The 24,585-nt window shown below is 39.5% G+C and overlaps 1 protein-coding gene across 2 annotated transcripts in view; it reads left to right on the top strand.

The window, feature by feature from the left end:
- NCOA1 (nuclear receptor coactivator 1) overlaps window positions 1-24,585 on the top strand; it is a 581,392-nt gene that overhangs the window by 170,235 nt on the left and 386,572 nt on the right. The gene's annotated exons all lie outside the window — the stretch shown is intronic.

Raw genomic sequence — 24,585 nt, 5'->3', positions numbered from 1 at the left:
CTCTGTCCAAATTCTTTTCTTATTAAAAATGCTGAGAGATGCGGCAGCAGGTGTATCATATGTGTTGCAAGAGAGCAGAATAGAGACGTGTGATGGCAGTTCCTAATGTTGTTCTGGAGCACATGTGATCCATAAAGTTCATGGAGACTTGTGCTAATGGGACAAAAACACCCTGTAATTACAAGACTTTTCTACAGTCTTGCAATGAATTAACATACTAGATGAGTGTGAAAAGTTTCTGAATGCATTAACACCTTGTTTTTTTGCACTTGTTTTTCAATGACCAATCTTCCCCTAACCATTTGCCTTATTTAGAGGAGCCAATCCAACCATTTTACTGAAGTAGACAAAGCTTTTGTCAGGTTAGGAAATGTCCAAAAGAAGACCCAAATGCTAGGGCGAACTTAAACAACACCCTTGCACTCTGAGTTTAATCCAGGACGTGACCCCACGACAACCTCTAAAAAACAATGTACTCACGATATGGAGCAGAGTTAGCTTGAGTCCAAAGTAATACAAAATATCAGCCAAATAGACTTCTGAGTAAGGAACTGGTTTCAGGAAATGTATTCCACAGAATCAGGAGAGCAGGGATAGTCCACTTATACTCAAACAGAGGAAGGATAAAACAAGAAATAGTTAATAATGCAGGAGTAGGTAACTTGTTATCAGGCAGTTTGAGGGTTAACACTGTGTAGTCAGTCCTTGCAGAGTTTGGCAACAGGTGATCAGGCAGTTTGAAGGTTAATACTGAATAGTCAGTACTTGCAGAGTTAGACAACAGGATATCAGGTAGTTGGAAGGTTAACGCAGATTCATCAGTATTTGCAGAGTTTGGCAACAGGTTAACATGCAGTTTGAGAGTTTCACAGAATAAACAGTACTTGCAGTATTTGGCAACAGGATATCAAGCAGTTTGAAGGTTTACACTGAATAAACAGTATTTGCAGAGTTTGGCAACAGGTTAACATGCAGTTTGAGAGTTTCACAGAATAAACAGTACTTGCAGTATTTGGAAACAGGTTATCAGGAAGTTTGAGGGTTAACCCAGCATAGTCAGTCTTTGCAAAGTTTGGCAACAGAAAATCAGCAGTTAGAGAGTTTCCACAGCGAAGTCCTCACAGGAGCCACAAAGAGTAACAAACAAACAGGCACTGAAGAAACAGGAAGCCTGGAATAAAAAGCCTGGTAGTGACATCATCAGGAAGGGGCGGCTCAGACTACCTGCCAATCAAGCACACAGAGAGGACCGCCGGAGCTTCCTAGCGGCCGAGCGTGACAGTGCCCCCTCCTCAAGGACCCCCCGAGGGACCCGACTGGGCCTGGCAGGGTATTTCTTGTGAAAAGACTTGATAAGAGCTGGAGCATGAACATGAGAGGCTGGTTCCCAAGATTGTTCAGAGATAGGATAACCCTTCCAATGCACCAGGTAGTACAGCCAATTGCCCCGTAGCTTGGAATCCAAAATCTGGCTGACTTCAAACTCAGAAGTTCCCTCTACGGAAAGTGGAGGAGGTGGTTTACTCTTGATAGAGTACCGGTTGTAGATGACTGGCTTGAGTAAGGAGACATGAAACACTGGATGGATCTTGAGAGTCTTGGGTAAAGCCAGGCGGTATGCAGAAGATCAAACTTTGGAAATAATTCGAAAAGGTCCAGTGTACAGACCTAACTTAGTACAAGGTTGTTTTAGACGTATGAATCTGTGGATAAAAATACTCTGTCTCCAGTACGAAGTAAATGAGCCTTACATCTTCTGCGATCGGCATATCTCTTGTGTCTTAAGGAAGAGGAAAGTAGATTTTGACAAATGAGTTGCCAGTGGTTACTGAGATTTTTCACAATACAATCTGCTCCAGGGACTTCAGTAGAACTGGTAATCATAGGAAAGGTTCTAGGTTCAAAACCATAAGCTGCCTTAAAGGGAGAGGTCTGTAATGAGGCGTTATAGCGTGAGTTGTGAGCTAATTCCGCCAAAGGCAATAACTGAGACCAGTGGAGTGGTAATGGTCTACATAATGTCTAAGAAAAGATTCCAAGGCTTGATTTACATGCTCAGTCTGTCCGTTAGATTGAGAATGATGTGCAGTAGAAAGAGATATGTTGATTCCGAAGTGCTTACAAAAAGACCTCCAAAACTTGGAAACAAATTGAACTCCGCGATCTGAGACTATGTCAGTGGGAAAACCATGTAAACGAGATATATTTAGAACAAAGAGTTCAGAAAATCTTTGAGCTGAAGGCAAGCCTGGAAGAGGTATGAAGTGAGCAGACTTAGAGAACTGATCCACCACTACCCAAATGGTCGTATTTCCAGCAGAAACAGGAAGATCTGTAACAAAGTCCATGGATAAGTGAGACCAAGGTAATGAGGAATAGGAAGAGGGTGTAATAGACCACATGGTCGATGAGAAGATTGTTTGTTCGAAGCACAAGAACTACAAGCAGCAATATAATCCTTAACATCCCTACTCATAGTGGACCACCAAACATGCTGCTTCAGTTTCCACAAAGTATTGGTTACTCCAGGATGACCTGCTGAAATGTTGTCGTGAGGCCAACGTAGAAGCTTAAGCCGTAATCCTTTGGGTACATACAGGATACCAGAAGGTAGTTTGCAAGAAGATGGTACCCTGAATTGAGCAGCATGTAAAGCCTGTACTGGAAAAGAGGATACTTGAGCCAAAACTTTGACTGGATGTAGTATAGGTTCAGAATCAAAAGGAGAAGGCTCTGAAGATTGGAACTGCCTAGATAAAGCATCTGCCTAGGAATTTTTTGAACCAGGAACATAGGAAAGTACAAAATTAAACCTGGAGAAGAACAAGGCCCACCGAGCCTGACGAGGATTTAGACAAGTAGCTGTATGGAGGTATAAAAGATTCTTATGATCTGTCAGAATGAAAAAAGGTTGACTGGTACCCTCTAAACAATGCCTCCAAAGCTAATTTTATAGCCAAAAGCTCCTTATTGCCCACATCATAATTTAACTCGGCAGGATTGAATTTTTTCAAAAAGAACGCCACAGGATGTATCTTGCTTGTAGTCGGATCACGTTTGGAGAGAACAGCTCCGGCTGCTGTAGAAGAAGCGTCAACCTCCAAAATAAACTGGAGATCAGGAATTGGATGACTGAGAAGAGGTGCAGAAGAAAATGCTGATTTTAGCGTTTCAAAAGCCTGTACTGCCGAAGTGGACCAGTTCTTACAATTTTGCCCTTTCTTAGTAAGAGAAGTGAGCGGAGACGTGATGTCAGCAAAGTTCTTAATAAACTTTCTATAGCAATTGGCAAAGCCAAGAAACCTCTGCAGGGATTTGAGAGTAGTTGGTCTGGGCCAGTCCTTGATAGCCGAAAGTTTAGCAGGATCCATCTCAAAACCTGATTCTGAAATGATATAACCCAAAAAGGGAATGGAACTCTGATGAAAAGAGCATTTCTCCAATTTAGTGAACAGGGAATTGTCTCGTAACCTCTGAAGTACCAGTCTTACATGATGTACATGTTCCTGTAATGTTTTGGAATAGATCAGAATGTCATCGAGATAAATAATAACAAATTGATTTAGATAATCTCTGAAGATTTTGTTAACAAAGTGCTGAAATACTGCTGGTGCATTGCACAATCCGAATGGCATTACTAGATACTCGTAGTGACCAAATCTAGTGTTAAATGCTGTCTTCCATTCGTCTCCTTTACGGATTCTGACCAAATTGTAGGCCCTCATGGAGATCTAACTTGGAAAAAATAGAAGCACCTTGAAGACGATCAAATAACTCAGGAATGACCGGCAGAGGATAGCTGTTTTTGACAGTAATCTGATTCAAGGCCCGATAATCGATACAGGGACGGAGACCTCCATCTTTTTTCCCCAATGAAGAAAAAACCCGCACCCACAGGTGATGAGGAAGGACGAATAAATCCTTTGGCTAAGTTGTCTCTTATGTATTCCTCAAGAGATACATTTTCTTGACGAGAGAGGGGATAGGTCCTTCCCTTAGGTAGAGGAGCCCCTGAAAACAATTTGATAGGACAGTCAAATAACCGGTGTGGAGGTAACGTCTCAGCCTCCTTTTTAGAAAACACATCAGTAAAGGCATGATAGTAATTAGGCAATGAATCAGGAACTTCCACCATAGCTACGACAGGACAAGATGGTTTGAGGGATTTTGCAGGCAATGTTTGAAACAGGTAGTTCCCCAGGAAATAAGTTCTCCTTTAGACCATGAGAAGACTGGATCATGAAGTTGCAACCAAGGTAACCCCAGAATCAACGGTATGTGGGGAGAAGTGATGACGTCAAAACGGATAATTTCAGAATGGAGTATGCCCACAGACAAAAGAAGAGGAATGGTAGAATTTTGTATGATACCAGAACCTAGAGGCTGTCCACTAACAGTGGTTACCTTAATTAACTGTTTCTTGGCTTGAAGAGGAATCCTGAGAAAGTCAGCAAAGTTTGAATAAATGAAAACTCCAGCAGCTCCAGAGTCAAAGAGGGCTTGAGCTCGAAACTTGGTGTTTCCAAAAGTGATAGTTACAGGAACAAAAAGTTTAGAATTGAGGGAAGACATGGGATTCTGGCTTAACTCTGTCCCTCTATCAAAAGTTAAGCCTTGGCTTTTACTGGCCGGATAGGACAGTCCTTGAGTAAATGTCCTTTGGTACCACAATACAGACATAATTCAAGAGTACGCCTTCTATGGCGTTCAGCTTCTGACAATTTAATAGCTCCTACTTCCATGGGTTCCACAGACTCAGGAGATTGGGAATTATTATTAGACAGACTTGAGGTTTGAATAGGAGGACGAAAAGATGATTTAACAAAGGATCTCCGATTCCTATCTCTCTCCTGAAGACCTTCAGAATGCCGGGCGTCAAGAGTAATACACAAATTGATAAGACCCTCCAATGAATCGGGGAGTTCCCGAAAATACAAGTTCATCCTTAAGGCGTTCGCAAAGTCCCTTGCGAAAGGCTGCCCATAAGGCTCCATGGTTTCAATCAGTTTCTGCGGCTAAAGTCCTGAATTCAATAGCATATTGAGCTACCTAAAGGGATCCCTGTCTCAGATCCAACAATCCTGCCTCTGCAGCTGCAGACCTCCCAGGCTTGTCAAAAACAGAAGAAAAAATGGACACAAATAATTCCACATCCTGTAGTAAAGGATCATTCTTCTCTAAAAGAGGAGACACCCAGGCTAGAGCCTTACCCTTCATGAGGGATATAATAAAGGTGATTTTGGAAGTAGAATTGAAAAAACTTGAGGATTGTTTCTAAAGTGTAAACGACATTGATTAAGGAATCCACAGCATTCTTCAGGATTACCGTCATATTTATCTGGAAGTGGGATTCGTGGTATATACTGCCCAACAGGTTGAGGTGGGTTAAAGACAGCATTGGAGCTAGTAGCAGCTGCAGTAGGAGTCGCCATAGCTTGAGAAGGAGCGGAGAGGTTATGTAGCAGAGCAGTAATCTGGTCAAGCTTGGAATCCAAAGATTGCAAATGAGCAGAATGATTTCCTAGAAGTTTCCCTTGTAGAGCCACAGCCCTGGATAACTCATCAGGGTCCATATTATGGCCAGTTTGTACTGTCAGGTTAGGAAATGTCCAGAAGAAGACCCAAATGCTAGGGCGAACTTAAACAACACCCTTGCACTCTGAGTTTAATCCAGGACGTGACCCCACGACAACCTCTAAAAAACAATGTACTCACGATATGGAGCAGAGTTAGCCTGAGTCCAAAGTAATACAAGATATCAGCCAAATAGCCTTCTGAGTAAGGAACTGGTTTCAGGAAATTTCTTCCACAGAATCAGGAGAGCAGGGATAGTCCACTTATACTCAAACAGTGGAAGGATAAAGAAGAAATAGTTAATAATGAAGGAGTAGGTAACTTGTTATCAGGCAGTTTGAGGGTTAACACTGTGTAGTCAGTCCTTGCAGAGTTTGGCAACAGGTGATCAGGCAGTTTGAAGGTTAATACTGAATAGTCAGTACTTGCAGAGTTAGACAACAGGATATCAGGTAGTTAGAGGGTTAACACTGTGTAGTCAGTCCATGCAGAGTTTGTCAACAGGTTATCAGGCAGTTTGAGGGTTAATACTGAATAGTCAGTACTTGCAGAGTTAGACAACAGGATATCAGGTAGTTGGAAGGTTAACACAGATTAATCAGTACTTGCAGAGATTGGCAACAGGTTATCATGCAGTTTGAGAGTTTAGACGGAATAAACAGTATTTGCAGAGTTTGGCAACAGGTTAACATGCAGTTTGAGAGTTTCACAGAATAAACAGTACTTGCAGTATTTGGAAGCAGGTTATCAGGAAGTTTGAGGGTTAACCCAGCATAGTCAGTCTTTGCAGAGTTTGGCAACAGAAAATCAGCAGTTAGAGAGTTTCCACAGCGAAGTCCTCACAGGAGCCACAAAGAGTAACAAACAAACGGGCACTGAAGAAACAGGAAGCCCTGAATAAAAAGCCTGGTAGTGACATTATCAGGAAGGGGCGGCTCAGACTACCTGCCAATCAAGCACACAGAGAGGACCGCCGGAGCTTCCCAGCGGCCGAGCGTGACAGCTTTTGTTAACAAAACCTGCATTGTTTTAAAAATCGGCATCTGATTACCCCTGTTGTGGCCAATTACGTTCAGGTCTGTGGCAGAGTTAGGCAAGTGAAGTCTTTAGAGTGCACTACCAGTTCTCAGGATTAGAAAGCAATACTAAAAAAGTGTAGCCAGATTATTTCCATTTATAACCCAATGAATTCTGTACTGTTTTTGCTGGTTTCATAAGTAGATTTATTTTTGGAATTCTGGCTTTACTTTTGGAACAGAGTTATTTCTGTACATAATATCAAGTTGTATACTGTGTATATATATATATATATATATATATTAATATATATATATATATATATATATATATATACACATACAGTACTGTGCAAAAGTCTTAGACCACCTTTAGATTTACTTCTCAGTCTCTTTATTAGAATACAACCAGAAAATACAGCAGAAGAAACTTCTATATCTAAAGTGGCAAGTATTTAGTGTGACCTCCCCTTAGACTTGAGCAATAGCAGGAACTCACCTGGGATACGGACCTGTCTTTTCAGACATCATGGTTCTTACAGGTCCCTGGGGACTCAGAACCGTAGTTTCCATTCCTTTGGAGTTAGGAGAGGTGAGTGAGCTATGTGGTCTAGTGTTACGAGTGGTGAACGATTTGCGTCTTCACTTGAGGTTCTTCCAGATGCTGACTCTTTAGCCTAATAAACTTTTTCCTTTCTTCCTTTCCACCTTGGGTGGTTCATCTGGTCTGCAAGTGCGGGCATGTCCTTCTTCCTTTGCTCAGAGTTGTGTTACTCTAAGAGGTGGAGTGCAGGGGGTTCCCTGCCTTCTTTGGGGAGCTGCGAAGCTTCCAGCTTTTACCCTGTTAAAGGGTTTTTTGGAAGATCAATGCTGCAAGAATCTCTGGCTGTTGTCTCTTCCATATAATACCCTTGGTCTGATCATGGTCTTCGACGTTCGGGTGTTATTTGTGTACTCGTTGCAAATCTAGCCTTGGGGCATAAAGGTGAAGAACCGAGGTCCGTTATAGACGGTCTCCCTTATGGGGTCAGGTAGTTGACCATTTATCCTCGATGCTCCGTTGGGGCTTTGTGGAGGGTAGTTTACGTCTAACTCACTGGGATGGCAAGGTCCAGGGTTCACATCCACCTTCGGGTGTTGGTTGTTACCTTGTCAGCGTGTGAAACACGTGGTTAAGCTTGTCTGAGGTTTTTCCTTGCGATCCAGAAGCTAGATCGCCATGTCTATGGACTTTAGATGGTGCGCTCCTAATCAAAGGAGGCAGCTTAGGGTTCCTCAGGAAGTTAGATCTTTTGATCAATTTTGTTTTTTGAGAACTCTGGCCTAGGACCATGTCTCTCCTTGGATCGGGTGTGGATGGTTCGGACTCACCTTAGGTGTCCCTTTGAAGGGGCGGGGCTCTGTTTCTCATGGGAGATTCTTATCGGCCTGTGGTTTAGCTTCTAGTTCTCTCTGGCGGGTCCCTACTGGTCTTCTGGCACATTTGATGTTCCTTGTAGACTCCATGTGTCTTTTCAACTGGGTTGGCGATAGGGCCGAGGAGTCTTGCCTCTATGGTAGGGTGGTTTCCATTGCTTTAAGCCCCATCTTTCCTAGAGTGGGGAATGGGTTCTCCTGGTTCAGAGTTACCTCAGTATCTGTGGTGACCTGTGGGTCCTTGTTTTCTTGCCTTGTAAGGGTTCTTCCCTTCTTGTGTTTCAGAATCCTAGAAAGGGAGATGTGGAGTAGTAATTGGTTCCATCATTCCTGCAGCAGGAGGCTGGGGGTTTAAACCCTGATTAGGCTCATGTTAAATGTTGGATCCTGATATTTAGATGCTGGGGGTCTGAGAACCCTCTTCCCTTGGAAAGTGTTCCTCTTTAGGGAAGACAGCAGTGTATGGGGTCTTGTACCCAAACTCATAGTCTGTCCTGACTCACAGTAGCATGCCGTTTGTAGTAGCGGTCAGGGTACTACTTGGGGGCTTTGCTCCTTGTTGATCCATCCTTTTGTTTCTTCCAGGGGCCTGGGACTCTTGTCTTCTGTCTTTGACTAGCCTTTGGGCTGGGACCATTACCCTGGAGAGAAGGTTGGGGATCGGTTACTCTATGCAGTGTTGACCATTTTCTTCTAGAGTCTGTCCACCCCATTCGGTGGGAGGACTTTTGATGTCCTCCTCTTTTCTACCGGCATCTGGTGCTGTGAGGGGATGCTCCTTGGAGCCCGGCATTCGGAGGGCTGTGGAAGGTTTGCAGTTTGAAACCAGCTACAGCTATTTGCACCTTGAAAGTGTGCTAGCAAGCTTTAAAATGCCTCTCGGCGGTTTGGTGTTCTCTTGGAGAGCTCTTTGCTAACTGCTAGGATAGTTATCCTATTTCTGCTGTCTATGCTTGCCTAGCCTGCAGGTTTCGATCTGATACGAGGCAACAGGGAACTCATGTTTTTCTGGAGTACCTTATGGTATGGTACTGTGTGGGATGTGTTTCCCTGAGTACGGATTTGTCTCAGGTCCTTGTGTTTCTAGGGAGTTTGTCTCCCTGGGGGCTACTATCGTAAGACAACCTTGGGTTGTTCTATGTTTGTTGAGCCGTGTGGAATGATCCTTGGATTTCTTCTGGGAATCTGTTCTCCCTTTCCTAAATATCCCTCTCACTTCTTCATTACCCCTGTCATTCTTTGCCTTTTGTCACGTTAGGATGTGGCAAAGTTTTTCTGTAAAACCATCTTGGTCTGCGGATATGACTTCTAAGTCCAGACTCCTTTCTCTTCCCTACAAGGGAAATATTTTATTTGGTCCAGGCCTTGGCTCCATTATTTCTACGGTTACCGGAGGCATGGTGCCTTCCTACCAAGCAGAATAAGAAGCCCGCTGAAAACAAATTGGCATGAAAGGGCGTCCCCCGATCCACGATCAAATCATGTAGGGTGAAGATGGTCTCTTTTTTTCAGGTGCCTGGTTCAAGGACGTACAGGATCTGTGGGTCCTGGAGGTGGTATCTCAGGGATACAAGATAGGCTTCAAATATTTCGGGAGAAAAGTTTTGCAGGCTGTGGTGCCCTCAGAATAGGGTCCGCCTCTTCCTTTTTGTTACCTCCCGTTTTATTCATTCAGTGTCCTCAGGAGCTTGGGTATAGTTTTCCCAACAGTAAGGAATCAAGCCGTGGACTCTACCTATCTTAGGAAGGAAAATATAATTTATGCTTACCAGATAAATTCCTTTCCTTCCGGATAGGGAGAGTTCACGGCCCGCCCATTTTTTTCTTGCCTATGAGCGGTTCCCTATTATTTATTTTATTCTTCTGGCACCATTTATACCCTAATTTTTCTCCTACTTTTCTTTGTACCCTCTGCAGAATGACTGTGGTAATGAGGAAGTTGTAGGGATATTTAAGCCTTTGGCTGGGGTGTATTTGCCTCCTCCTAGTGGCCAGGTGTTGTATTTCCCAATAGTAAGGAATGAAGCAGTGGACTCTCACTATCGGAAAGGAAGGGAATTTATCTGGTAAGCATACATTTATATTTTTACTATATATTTACTATATATATGTTTGTATATACCTATGCCTGCATATCTATTCCTATAGATATATAGGTATAGATATGTATTTTACATGAACAGTCGTGCTGCAGAGTTGTGTTATGTAAAATATGCGGTTTGCGCATCGGGCTTCTTAATTTAAATCTTAATGCAGTCTGGTTAGTGCACATGGAAACTTAGTATTCTTAAGGTACGTTATTGAAATACTGCATATTAAATATAAAAAAATAATTAAAGTTATTAAAAAGTATTAAACATACTGTAAAATTATATAGATGTATTATATAGATTATTTAGAATATTTTACAGTGTTCTAAAAAAAAAATATTCTTATCTCCTGTCAAAGTTCCTACTTATAAACTAGAGGAAGAAGACTTTTAGCATTCAATTTGGATCCACATACTGTATAAAGTGTCCCATTTTACCTTTATAGGGGCCATAATACCAGTCCAGGATGCATTTGTGCAAATGCCCCAATTTATCCCCTATACGGTGCCCTCCACTAATATTGGAACCCTTGGTAAATATGAGCAAAGAAGGCTGTGAAAAATTGTCTTTGTTGAACATTTTGATCTCTTGTTAAAAAAAATACACAAAAATTAGCTCTCATGTGTGTCAAACAATTACAAACACAACACTGGGTTACCCAAAAAATAAAAAAATGAATTCAATTGAGAAAAATATATTTGAAGTGTATTCCTATTGATATTTTACATTTTTTTAGTACACCTAGGTGACTAGGAACAGGAAATTGTTCAACTATGAGTTCCTGTTTCACAGGGGTATAAATATGAGGTAACACATAGGCCAAATACCCTTAGTCATTCATTAAAATGGGTAAGAACAAGGAATATAGCTGTGATGTGCGGCAAAGAAGTTCCAGTCATCTGGAAATGTAATGAAGCAACCTGGAAGAGGATGCGTGTCTATATTGTCTCAACACACTGTGAAGAGGATCGTTTGAGTGGCTAAAATATCTCCAAGGATCACAGCTGGAGAATTGCAGAAGTTATTTACGTTTTGGGGTCAGAAAGTCTCCAAAACTACAATCCAACATCACCTACATCACCACAAGTTGTTTGGAAGGGTTTTAAGAAAAAAGCCTCTTTTCTCATCCAAAAACAAACTCAAGAGTCTTCAGTTTACCAGACACTACTGTAACTTCACATGGGGTTCTATGGTCAGATGAAACCAAAATAGAAGTTTTTGGCAATAAACACCAGAGATGGGTTTGGCGCACACAGAGAGGTAGCCATAAGTAAAAGTACCTTATGACCAGGATTAAATATGGTGTGGGCTCTTTAATATTTTGGGGCTGTTTTTCTGCCAGAGGACCTGGACATTTTGTTAGGATACATGGCATCAAGTAGATCATGACCAGGGTTAAATATGGTGATGGCTCTTTAATATTTTGGGGCTGTTTTTCTGCCAGAGGACCTGGACATTTTGTTAGGATGCATGGCATCATGGACTTTATCAAATATCAACAGATATTAAATGAACACCTGACTGCCTCTGCCAGAAAGCTTAAAATGGGCCATGGTTGGATCTTCTAGCCGGACAGTGATCCAAAACATACATCAAAATCAACCCAAAAATGGTTTACTGGCAAAATCAAGGTCCTCCTGTCATGGCCATCCCAGTCACCTAACTTGAACCCCATAAAAAAACCTGTGGGGTGAACTGAAGAGGAGAGTACACCAGCGTCAAACTTGAAATTTGAAGGATCTGGGGAGATTCTGTATGAAGGAATGGTCTCAGATCACTTGCCATGTATTCTCCAACGTTATCAGGCATAATAGGAGGAGTTTTTAGAGCTGTTATCCCCCAAGGCAGAACATACAGTGATCTGAGATGTCATCGCAGAAAATGCATCATGTCTGCAGAAAGAATAGGACACAAACAGGAACTGTTAGCGATTTAGCGCTGCTCCACATTAGGCTGTAAACTTCAAACAGAGCTGTTCTCTGACTGCGCTGTGTAAGTTTTCCTTTTTACAGTTCCTCCAGAGCAACATGCTGTTTGAAGTGAACAGTCAAATATGCAGTAATGCTGCAAAGTAGTAGTGCATTAATTGACTGGCTCTCAGAGATCGTTTCAAGCCCGTCCCCTAGCCTTTCAGTCTGCAAAGCTGTTTTTTTCTGAATGTAAAATGTTCATATAAGCAATGCACCTTTTTTAGAGTATGTCTGCAGCTAATTTGCAATGCATTTTTCAACTACTGCACTATATTATAACACTTTAAATATTGCTTTATTCTCCAGTTAACTAACACATTACAAGTGAACTGGTGCTTTAGTGTAACTGCCTAATTTAAAATTGAATTTTATTTAAAAATAACCTGCAGAAAAATTTTCACTAAAAAAATATCGCAGAAAGTGAAAAAAAGTTCTGCTTCTGGGCTGTTATCTTGGCAAAGGGAGATAGCACATAGTATTGACTTAAAGGGTGCCAATAATTGTGCCACACATTTATTTAACATAATATATTATATTGTTTTTTTTAATAAACCTGTGTTGTGTTTGCAATTGTTTGATATCCATGAGAAGAGTCTTTTTGTGTATTTTTTTAACAAAAGAACAAAAGGTTAAGCAATAAAGACAATTTTTCACAACTTTCTTTGCTCATATTTACCAAGGGTGCCAATATTAGTGGAGGGTACTGTGTATTTACTGAACTGTGTGCGATCACTTCCAGAGAAACCTATTTGGTGTAAACTATGGTATGTGATACAAAGCACTGCAACAAGATATTTTAGTTTAACTTCAGGAGCCAGACTGGCCTTGTGTTATTTGAGATGACATAATTATTACTATAAATACAACATAACAATCACTATAACTGTGTGAGTCACTCATGGGGACACAAAGCAACTAAACAGGTGATAGGATGGGGCATCTCAGTAGCTGATGCTCTACTCTCTGTTTTTGAAGCAGTTTCACTGATTTTTATCATTTGAGCTTGTCAGAGCGATTGCACTGACAGAGATAATATGGCTCCTGTGTTCACAAGCAGTGCATCATTCCATCTGATGAAACTTAGCTACCAAACATCAGGGGTTGCCATGGTGAATGCTAATATAACATTTGTCTTTTATGATTCAGAGAGAGCATATTATTTTAAAGGGACAGAAAACACTTTGTAATTAAAATACATTTCTGTTGTGTTGCTATAGAATAAAATATCAGCCAAGCGTTAACGTTTTTAAAACAAATTGACATCCTTTTTACTGCAATTATTTTCCATAGACAAACGACACCCACCATTTTCTGTATTTAGAGGAGCCAATCTGAACTTTAGTCCAGAGACAACAAAACTAGCCATGGTCATACAATTAGTATAAAACACATTATTAAATAACATTGTATATTAAAGCCAATATGTATCACGGTTAGCCTTGGGAAGTCAGTAGGGTGCATTTCAATTTCTGAGAATTAGAAATGGCTCAATTTTCAGTGCTAAATTACATGAAAAGGGGGAATAATAAACAATGAAAATATATTACAAAGTTGTTGAATTACGAAAACTAAACATTTTAAATAAAAATCTCGGTGTTTACTGTACCTTTAAATAACTTTCCATTTTACTTATATTATCAAATGTGTCTCTCTTGGTATCCTTTGTTGAAGGGACAGCAATGCACTGCTGGGAGCTATCTAAACACATCTGGCGAGCCTGTGACATGAGGCATTTATGTACAGTCACCAATGAGCAGCTTGCTCCCAGTAGTGCATTGCTGCTCCTGTGCCTTCCTAGATATAATTTTCAACAAAGGATAACAAAGCAAATTAGATAATAGTTGCAAGTTGTTGAAAAAAAAATGGGTTTCATGTCCCTTTAAATTGTAGTTAAAACTAGCAGTTCAAAATAAATTGTTAAATAACACAATAAGCATTTATTTTTTTGGATCCTGTGTAACAGTTTTACTTTAATGACGTCTTTACAGACCAAAAAGGGACAAGGCAACAGCAGGCGATGTCACTGGGGATGGAACTTTAGCCTTTTTGACTCTTTCAACTCGGAGCCGATTCACCCCCGAGATAAAGCTGTATTTAGTCTTTTGCACATATTGGAATTTTTAAAATTTATTTTATATTTATTTTGTTTTCAAAATAAAATTTTATTGAAAGTCTTAAAATGCGTATTCTGTGCAATAAGTTAAAACAAAAATTAAATGAATAAAAGTAATTGACGAGAAGACTTAAATGTCTATAGGGTCCATGAACCTGATTTGACCTATTAACAGCTTTTTCTGTGAGAGAACCACACGTCTGTCCGCTCCTAATATCACTATGAAAATTGATAATAGACGTAAACTAGAAAATTGTTTAAAAATTAATGTACTGTCTGACTCAAAAAAGAAAAAAATGTTTTTCATATCCCTTTAAAGCTATACAAGGTAAGAGATGGTCTGATTGTGCCGAGTGGAGAGATCTTGAGAGTAGGAGTGGCACGAGACATTTTGGAAGCAGGAGAGGGTCATAGTGATATTAGGAGCGGACAGATGTAGATCAGAAGATGAATGAAAAGGGAAGTTTGAGCAGTATTTGGAGGTTAAAGGGACATAATGGTCAAAATTGTGCATAAGTGTATTTCAGTTTTGAATAATAAATTCATAGTTTGCAATACATTTTACCAACAAAAATGCTACTGGTATTATTTATTATTGTTTCGGTAGCAGTGCATGCCTTGTGCACTTCACCTGCTCAGAGAGTCACTGTAAGCTTGTGGGAAATAGTCAGCAAATGTAATTATTCAAACGATAGACCTTACAATACAGAAACATAGCATTCAGCTATTTGAGAGCTGGGCAGTTGTCAGACACATTTTCTGCATCTCATACATAAAGTTGCAGCATCTTTCATTAAAGGGACAATCTAAAAAGGTTGTTGCAAATGGTGAGTTGTGGCAGTGAACGTGATTGTCATCATTTTAAAGCAAAGGAAGGTAAATAGTGCTGACTTTCACTTTTCTGCATGTTGAAATTTGTTGGAATTGGGGTGCTACAGTATTGATTGGGAATGCTTAGCTTCCCTAGAACTGACATTACTCTTTATACACTAGGAAGTATCCAATGAAATTATAGTAATCTGTGTCCTTTTGTGGTTATCCATCATTTTTACATTTTCAAGAACTTTCCTCTCATTGAGGTCCATAAACAAGATGTGATAAGTTTTTTAGTTTATATTATTGAACATATTAGGACATCCCCAACATGTGGTGACAGAGAAATGTGAGTGGCTGTACAAGACCTTAATTGGTTACTTGAGCTTCAAACACAACTACACAGACAGGTACATGATAATTGATCAATAGTGTTGGGGGACACTTCAGCAGCGGTCAAACCTGTTGATACGTAATATTTGGGCTCCTCTTTTCTATGCCAGTGTGTTTTCCATTAGCCTTTACTGTGTGGTTGATGCCTGTTTATCCTGGCTTAGCTACACCTTGGCATCCTTTAAGCTCACATGATCTTCACATTTGTACTACCATGTGGATTTTGGACTGATAACTTTGAAGACCGTTACATGAAGATTCGCAACTAGTGGATTTACAATACCGTTTGTTCTAGGTGCACCTAACTTTGCTATAGCTGGTTTATTGAGTTTGGTACTAAGGGATCTCCAGTATGTGCAGTTTTACATTTGTACATTAAAGTGTGTTTTGTATTTTGGCATATTTGGTCTCTGTTTAATATTTGTGCAGTTGCGCTTTTTTCCCTAGACTTTTAGGAACCTCTTATTTGAGGTACCTACTTTCTCTTTGTCTGTTTTATATATATAATCCTTCTAGGATGCACCTGCTTTATAGATGAAGGTATTATATTTAGGAATGAGCTGACCCTCTTATTTAAAAAAAATATATATATTATTATTATCAGGTATTTGTAGAGCGCCAACAGATTCCGCAGCGCTGTAAACATAGTCGGTGTACAGGATAGCTTTGTAGGGGTCAAGTGGGTAGAGGGCCCTGCCGAGAGTTTCACTGTTGTAGTCGGCTCTTATGAAGCGATCTGTAAACAGCTGGGCCCATAGGCTTACAATCTAAGGGGTTCAAGGGGAAAGCAATGGCGTTAGGAAAGGTTAGTGTTGGTTGTATGCATCCCTGAATAGTAGAGTTTTTAGGGAGTGCTTGAAGCTGTTAAAACTAGGGGAGAGTCTTATGGAGCGAGGCAGGGAATTCCACAAGATGGGGGCCAGTCTGGAGAAGTCCTGTAAACGTGAATGTGAGGAAGTAACAAGAGAGGAGGAGAGGAGGAGATCCTGAGCTGATCGAAGTGGACAGGAGGGAGAGTATATAGAGACACGTTCTGAGATGTAGGGGGGAGCAGTGCAGTTGAGAGCTTTATATGTCAGGGTGAGGATTTTATGTTTAATCCTAGAGGCAAGAGGAAGTCAGTGAAGGGATTGGCAGAGAGGTGCAGCAGATGAAGAGCGACGAGTAAGGAAGATGAGCCTGGCAGAGGCATTCATAATGGATTGTAAAGGAGCTATGCGGCAGCTAGGTAGACCAGAGAGGACGGAATTGCAGTAGTCGAGGCGGGAAAGGATGAGAGAGTGGATTAAAATGTTGGTTGTATCTTGTGTAAGGAAATGTCTAATTTTAGCAATGTTTTTAAGGTGGAAGCGGCAGGCTTTAGCCAAGGACTAAATGTGAGGAGTGAAGGAAAGTCAAGTCAAGTGTGACCCCAAGACATCGGGCGTTTGGGGTAGGGGTAGGGGTAATGATGGAATTATCAACAGTTATAGAAATTTTGGGGGTGGAGACATTGGAAGAAGGGGGAAAAATAAGGAGTTCAGTTTTGGAGAAATTTAGCTTAAGGTAGTGATTGATAATTACAAAACAATATTCAAAATATCATCTGAACACAGAATTTTGTACATCAGCATAAGTTATACAATATTTCCTATCGATCTGTGTAGATAAAAAGAGAAGAAAAGGAAGAGTCTCTTGTGGGTATTACCTATATGTAAGTTCAGTCTCACTTCAATTACCCATATCATATGTAGCTGTTCATCCATCACGGGGTATTGGTAAAGTGATGTAGATTCACGAGTTAACAGTTAAGGCAAGTTCAGGATATATATCACCTTTTTCCACAGAGTAGAGGATTATTTTAGTGGATAAAAAGCTGTTACAATATTACAGAGTAAGAAAGAAATAAAGAAGGGGGGAGACCTGATGGGGTTAAGAGGGGGGGGAGGGTCCGATTGGGGTAATTGTATTCTAAGACACTACTGTGCGTAACTTATCCGTGATGGAGAGCGGAGTAGAGTTTCCCAGTAGAACTGGATATCATGGAAGAATGTCAAATTGCCATTCTTAAAGTATGAGTATTCCTCCACAGCGAGGAGTTCAGAGGTGTTGTGTAACCATTCCTGTAGTGTGGGGACAGTTGATGCTTTCCACTTACGCGCTATAAGTAGTCTTGCGCTATTAAGGCTAATTTGTAGCATTTTCCTCTTAATTTTGCACATTTTGCCTGATTTAAAATTGAGGAGTGCGGTTATAGGGGACAATGTAAACTGGTTACCCATAACAATTTTTAGGTGATTTGTGATATCTTTCCAAAAGGGATGTAATTTTTGGCAGTGCCACCATATATGAATCATTGTGCCAGGAGACCCACACCCCTCCAGCAGGAGGCATTAGCATTGGGGTATATACGTTTAATTCTTTCAGGTGTAAGGTACCATCGAAATAATATCTTGTGGTTTAATTAAAGAATTCTAGTGGAGGAAGAGGACTTTGTGGTATTATGATATATATTCTGCCATTGCTCTTTAGAGATAGGGAGTCCTATGTCTGTCTGCCAATGTGAGTCATAGGAGGAGGATGGGAAGAGGAGGGATTCATGTAATATATTTTTCATAATCGTCGATTATGATCCCCAAGGTAGTACACCCTTGTGACATAGGCGCTCAAAATTTGTTAGATCCCTCAATAAGTCTTGCTTGTGGAGTGACATTCCTATTAAATGTGTTAATTGTTCTACTATAGCCTTCAGGTAATATGTTCAGGCCAACTAAACACTTCATAGACTACCATACTTATCAACTATCATGATAACATCTATACACTTACAATCTTTATTTAGGGCTAATTTATACTACTCTTAACATACCATACTATTATATTATGATTACATTAGCATCCTATAGGATCCCTACATCTCTAGCTACTTAACACTACATTGGGCCAAGGTCCAAGCACTGTACTGTTCATAACATATTTATATTTCAATAATTGTGACACTATGGGCATAGATGGTGTATGTTACATTAGCTTGTTAATATCATGTTGTCTCAGAAACAGTTGGTAACATTCTCCTTCTGATATGTTATTCTTATTTATGACTCCCTTCTTTTATACACTGATATCCTTCAAAGCCATAGGAACGTACCATAGTACCCCCATCACCTAAGAGGCACTGCTATAAGTCATGATCTCTAGTTTCTAATGAAATCTCCTAAGCCACGTATCTATATCCCATAGATCTTTGTCACGTCGGAATCAGTTAGCACAGCTACCTGTAGGGAATACATTGCAAGCCGTATTATATTTATATTTCTAGATAATTGTTCCCCCCTATACGACAGGTATTATCAGGACAAGTTATCTGTTCTGGCTAGAACCCTCTCCTCCCTTTCCTGCCGGTACTTATTGCCTGCGGGTCATACCCCTACTCCTTTACCTACATCGCCTATAGCTGGCATATCCCCAGGAGAGGGGCTCATTCAGAGGACCTATAAGTAAGTTCCATATATATCAATAACCCCCTTGTGCATAACTTTGTCAGGAGCTACCATTATTCACTTCATGCACAAAAACCCAGAGAACCAAAGCTTTGCCAGACAGTCACTCTAACTGGCTCCGCCCCCTCCCCCTCCCCCTTTTTCTCATTTGAGGGGCTTTGGCCCGCTGAACTTCCCTTCCCCTCAAAGATAAAAAAGTTAAAAAAATTAGATTTTATTATGATATGTCTCAGTCACCCATTTGTGTCACACATTAATTTCCTATCTAGTTATTCTTAAATATCACACACTTTATGCTCACAATCTCAGACATAGTGCTGTTATTTGTCTCAGTGGCTATGCTAATTCTATTGAACATACTATATTGTATAATAACAGCTTTTACACATGTCTTCATAGCGCCGTTGTGGTTTAGATGTAGTGCTTATAATAGCGGTATTTGTATTTCAATGCCTAAGCTCAAGCCTACTTCTTGTTTGAGATGTGTATCATTGCTACCATCATCTTTGATATGTGTCTGGACATATTCTCTTTGTTTTGTTTTGTTGTTATTAATTTTTACCTCAATAAAAATAAATTTAAAAAAAATAAATGTGTTAATTGTTCATATTAAAGCCACTTGGAGAATTGCTACCGGCAATATCTGATAACTATGACTGTGGTCTTAATGTCCCATTCATTGTCAAACTAGTAAATTATATAGTATAACCCATGTCCTTGACGCTGGGTTCATCAGAGATGATTCTCCTTGTGAATTCTGTGTTAAGGGAGTCATTGGGGAATTTGGTGAGGAGATCCCTTTAACCTTAGTACGTATCGCATCCCAGGTATGAAAAATGTGGGCGTATATTAGCAATGTTTTAGCTAGGATGGGTCTGCATGTGTATTTGATCCAACATAGTGGGCCGATCGTGGGTGAGTTTAATAAGTAAGAGTCAATAGAGGCCCATGCCTTAGTGTATGTGCACTCATGCCATTTCAATACCCTTTGCAGTGTTACCGCTTTGTAGTACTAAGATATTGATGGTATACCCATTCCCTTCATGCCGAGTGGTTTTATAAGCACCTTTTTGTTAATGCGTGATTTATTACTGCCCCATATGAATGTATTTATTGATTGTTTGGTTCAGGTAAGTCATTGGCAAGTGAATCGGGACGGCTTGAAGGATATAAAGTATTTGGGGGAGAGTGGTCATCTTAACTGACCCACCAGGACAAGGGTTTTTGTTGCCATGTGTCAAAATCTTTTTTTTTTTTATGTAGGAGAGGCAGGTAATTATTTTTAAATAACTTATTACTAGAGGGGGTAAGGTGGATTCCTAAGTATTTAATTTTGTCATAATGCAATCTATATGGACAGAACTCTCGCAGGGCATCAAAGTTCTCCTTTTTCATATTAATGTTAAGAATTTCCAATTTTTGGGCATTAATTAAGGAGTTTGAGTGGGTACTAAATTTCTCAAATTCCCTTATAAGGTGTGGGAGAGAGTCAGACGGGAAAGTGAGTAGGGTTAACACATCGTCAGCATAGAGGCTAAGTTTATAATTATTAGGGCCTAACTGAAGACCTGAGATTTTAGGGTTGTTCCTGATGTGGGAAGTCAAAACTTCCATTGAGATTGCGAAAAAGTAGCAGAGACAGGGGGCACCCCTGTCTCGTGCCATTCCAAATCCCAAAACTATCCAACAGAAATACGTTAGTTCTAACACTTTAAGTAGGTAATGTGTAAAGGCTGAATATTCTTTGAATCATCTTAGATCCAAATCCAAAGGCTACAAGGCAACGTCTTAAAAAATTCCAGTCCGGCCTGTCAAAAGCTTTTTCAGCATCAGTCGAGATTAAGATAGAGGGTATGTTTGACCGGCTGGACTGTTCAATCAATTGTGTGACCCTGATAGTGTTATCCCGTGCCTCTCTTTTCAGTATAAAGCCCGTTTGGTCAACATGTATGATTTGGGGGTGAATCGTATTAAAGCGTGTGGCCAATATTTTAGCGTACAATTTGAGGTCAGTGTTGAGTAGGGATATTGGCCTGTAATTTTCTACTTTTGTCGGGCCTTTATCTCATTTTGGTATGATCGAAATGTGTGCTTCTTATATATACTTGGACCAAGATGCCTCGCTATCAATGGACTGGAACAACGATGTAAGGTATGAAATCAACAGGTTCTTAAACTGTTTATAATAGAAATTAGAAAAGCCGTCTGGGCCAGGGCTCTTGTGCAAGGGTAAAGATTTGATAGCCATGAATACTTCTCGGGTATTAATAGGGTCATCCAGTACTCCAGCCAGCTCTTTTGGAATGGTGGGGAGTTTGACTTCCGAAATGTATCGTTCGGTAGCTGAGGGGATTGCTGTAGACGGCAGTTCCGGTAAATTATATAATTTGCTATAGAATTGTTTAAGTTGGTCCACAATTTGGGAGCTACCTACAATGTGATTCCCAGCTGCATCTGTTAATTTGTGGATATATGTGTTGAGCTTCTGCTCCTTGAGGATTCTAGCCAGGGAGGGGCCTATTTTGTTGGACTTGGCCAAGTATGATTTTTTTAAGTAAAGTGCTTTATTTTGGGCGTCTGTATATAATAGGTGATTCAGCTTGTTCGTTGCCTGTCTCAACTTAGTGGTTAGAGAATTGTCTTGGGGGGTCGCCTTCTGTAAGTTTTCCAAGTTTCGTATAGCCTGTAGGGCGGTCGTGAACTTTTTCCTATACTGTTTAGTGCAAAGCGCCTTGTGTTTAATAAGCTCCCCTCGAATAACTGATTTGTGAGCCTCCCATAGAGTGTGTGGGGAAATGTCTGCTGTGTTGTTAAGGCTAAACTATTCCTCTATTGTTTCTGCCAATCGTGTGGCAAGTGTGTGATTTTTAAACAGATATTCATCCAGCCTCCACACAAATGGAGATAAGGGTGTGTCCGTCCATTTCAATGTAATTGAGACCATAGCGTGGTCCGACCAACTAGTTTGTTCAATCTCTGAATCTCTGATTAAATTATATATAAGATGGTCTGTGAAGATATAATCTATATGGGAGTAATTTTGATCTGACCCTCTTTTTAATTATTACCATTGGGTTTCCCTTAGTCTAATGACAGTGTAAATTTTCGGGATTAGAAGTAAGTGCATAATAAAAGGACAATGATTTAACACCTACTCTGAATTTCAAATAAACAGTAGATTTTTTTCTGACAAATGTATTTTTTTCCTCCCATTTTCTGCCCTCCTGTATCATGTGACAGACATCAGCCAATCATAGACTAGTATACGTATACCCTGTGAGCTTGTGCACATGCTCAGTAGGATCTTGTTCCCCAGAAAGTGTGACTATAAAAAGACTCTGCAAATTTTGATAATGGAAGTAAATTGGAAATTGTCTTAAAACTGCTGCTCTATCTGAATCATAAAAATGTATTTTGACTTGAGTGTCCCTTTAAGTAGATTGCAGTTTATCTCATTTTGACACTTGAGGTATGAGTTTATTACAACTATATATAAATTTATGATTTTGTATTATACCAATGTGTACATAAATCATTTTAGATGAATCTTTTTTATTTAGAGAGAAGTTATATATAAATGATTAGCTGTTCTTTATGCATTTCCCTTAATAATATGGCATAAACAATGAATTATTGGTCCTTTTCTTGCTCATTGATTAGCATAACTGTTGACAGCAATGAAGTTTATATTTTGCTTTATGGTGTAGGTAATGTTTATTATTGTGTTCTATGCTTTTAAAGTGTTTTGGTTTACCCAATTTGTTTTTTACCAACAATAATTTTTGGTGTGTATATAATTTGAGTTATGTAAATAGTGGGCGGTCTCTACTTATAGCCGTTATGACCAAAACACGTATGGATGGCATTTTTTTAGTTATTGTATTATATACTATATAATATAGTGCTTGACGAATATGTTAAAAAATTAGGGGCCAGTAAGAATATTTAGGAGCCAGGCATATTTTTAGGAGCAGACAGTTATTATTATTATCGGTTATTTGTAGAGCGCCAACAGATTCCGCAGCGCTGGACAGACAGTTGGATTTGTATATAGATATATGGAGAATAACCCAAAAAGTTAGGAGCCAGGGGTAAAATTCTAGGAGCCAGTGGCTCCCAGGCTCCTAGGTTTGTCGAGCCACTGTATATATATATATATATATATATATATATTTTATTTTTATTTATTTTATTTTTTTTACTTTTTATACAAGTTGGCAAGTGTTTATTTACTTTTGCTAGTGATGATAAATTAAAAATGTTGTACACTTACCAGTAAATCCTAAATGTAAAATAGAACTAAACCACTTCATTCTTTTTTTATAAAAGTGATTTTGCTTGTACTATATGTAGTAGTAAATTGATTTCACAGAAGCCACGCAGAAAATAGCAAAATGTGTGGCTGAGCTTCTGATTGGGTGACGGTGAAATAAAGACTTGCTACAGCTAAGCAGTAAGTAAAGAATATTCGGAAAATAGAACACATTACAGGCAACATTAAAAAAGGTATATAAGTGTGACATAGCTAATTCTATCACACGTTTTACAATCATTTTCCTCTCTTGTCCAAAGGTTTTTGCTATACTTTGACCATTTTTTAATAGAATTTCAAATATTCTTTGTTAACCCCATTGCTCCCAGAGGAGGCTATAAGGCACTGCAACCTCCTCTGGGAGCTGCTGGATTAATTAGTTCATTGATTTTCTTTTATATATGCTAATAATAGTATTACTTTGGTGATGTCAGATTATGCTTGTGACATTGCAGTTTACTTTTTTCCTGCCATTTTTTGTCAGTTGACTAATATTTTACCTGAAAGTTGTGCAACCTGTGTGGTTATAGTATCTCTGTTTATTTTTGGTGTGCTGTGCATACAATGTTCATGTATTCAGTTCAGGGTTATGTGATTGAGAAAATAGAGGAGATGTGTTAGAGTCATTTGCGATTGCTCAAAATGGTGGAAAAGAATTGTTGAATAATGCAGTAAAGATATAATATTTCAAGTTATATATTGCAGCATTCTTCCTTTCAAGGAGTGTGCACCAGGACTGGGAGACAATACATATTGTGCTAGGAAAATCACGGTGTCAATGTTTTTGAAACATTTATTTTGTATGCAGCGCTTAAAGGGACACTCAATCAAAATTAAACTTTCATTATTCAGATAGAGCATGCCATTTTAAACAACTTTCCAATTTACTTCTAATAACAAAATGTGCACAGTCTTTTATATTTACACTTTTTGAGTCACCAGCTCCTACTGAGCATGTGCAAGAATAAGTGTGTATGCATTTGTGATTGGCTGATTGCTGTCACATGGTACGTGTATACATTTGCGAATGGCTGGTGGCTGTCACATGGTACAGGGGGAGTGGAAAAAGACATAACTTTTAAAATTGTCAGAAAAAAACATCTACTACTCATTAGAAGTTCAGACTAAGTGCTATTGCATTGTCTCGTTATCTTGCATTTGTTGATTATGCAAATCTACTGTCTTGACTGGTCCTTTAAAGGGGATGTAATTCCTAAAATTTGTTCAACCTGAATTAGAATTTTTCTAAATGTATTGCTTTTTTTTTTTTTTTAGTTTAAGAAAATATATTTTCTTGTGCTAGGATCCAGCTGCAACAAATGTAGGTCTTTCAACCAAGTACAGATAATGTCCATAATGTAACATATTTGAGCATATTAGAGTGTTTCCCTTTTCCACTACACTGTCCC

The sequence above is a fragment of the Bombina bombina genome, chromosome 4, assembly GCF_027579735.1.
Source record: "Bombina bombina isolate aBomBom1 chromosome 4, aBomBom1.pri, whole genome shotgun sequence".
In the NCBI taxonomy this organism is placed as follows: Eukaryota; Metazoa; Chordata; class Amphibia; order Anura; family Bombinatoridae; genus Bombina; species Bombina bombina.
Note: the sequence above shows the minus strand (reverse complement) of the source record. Positions and strands in the feature narration are given on the sequence as shown.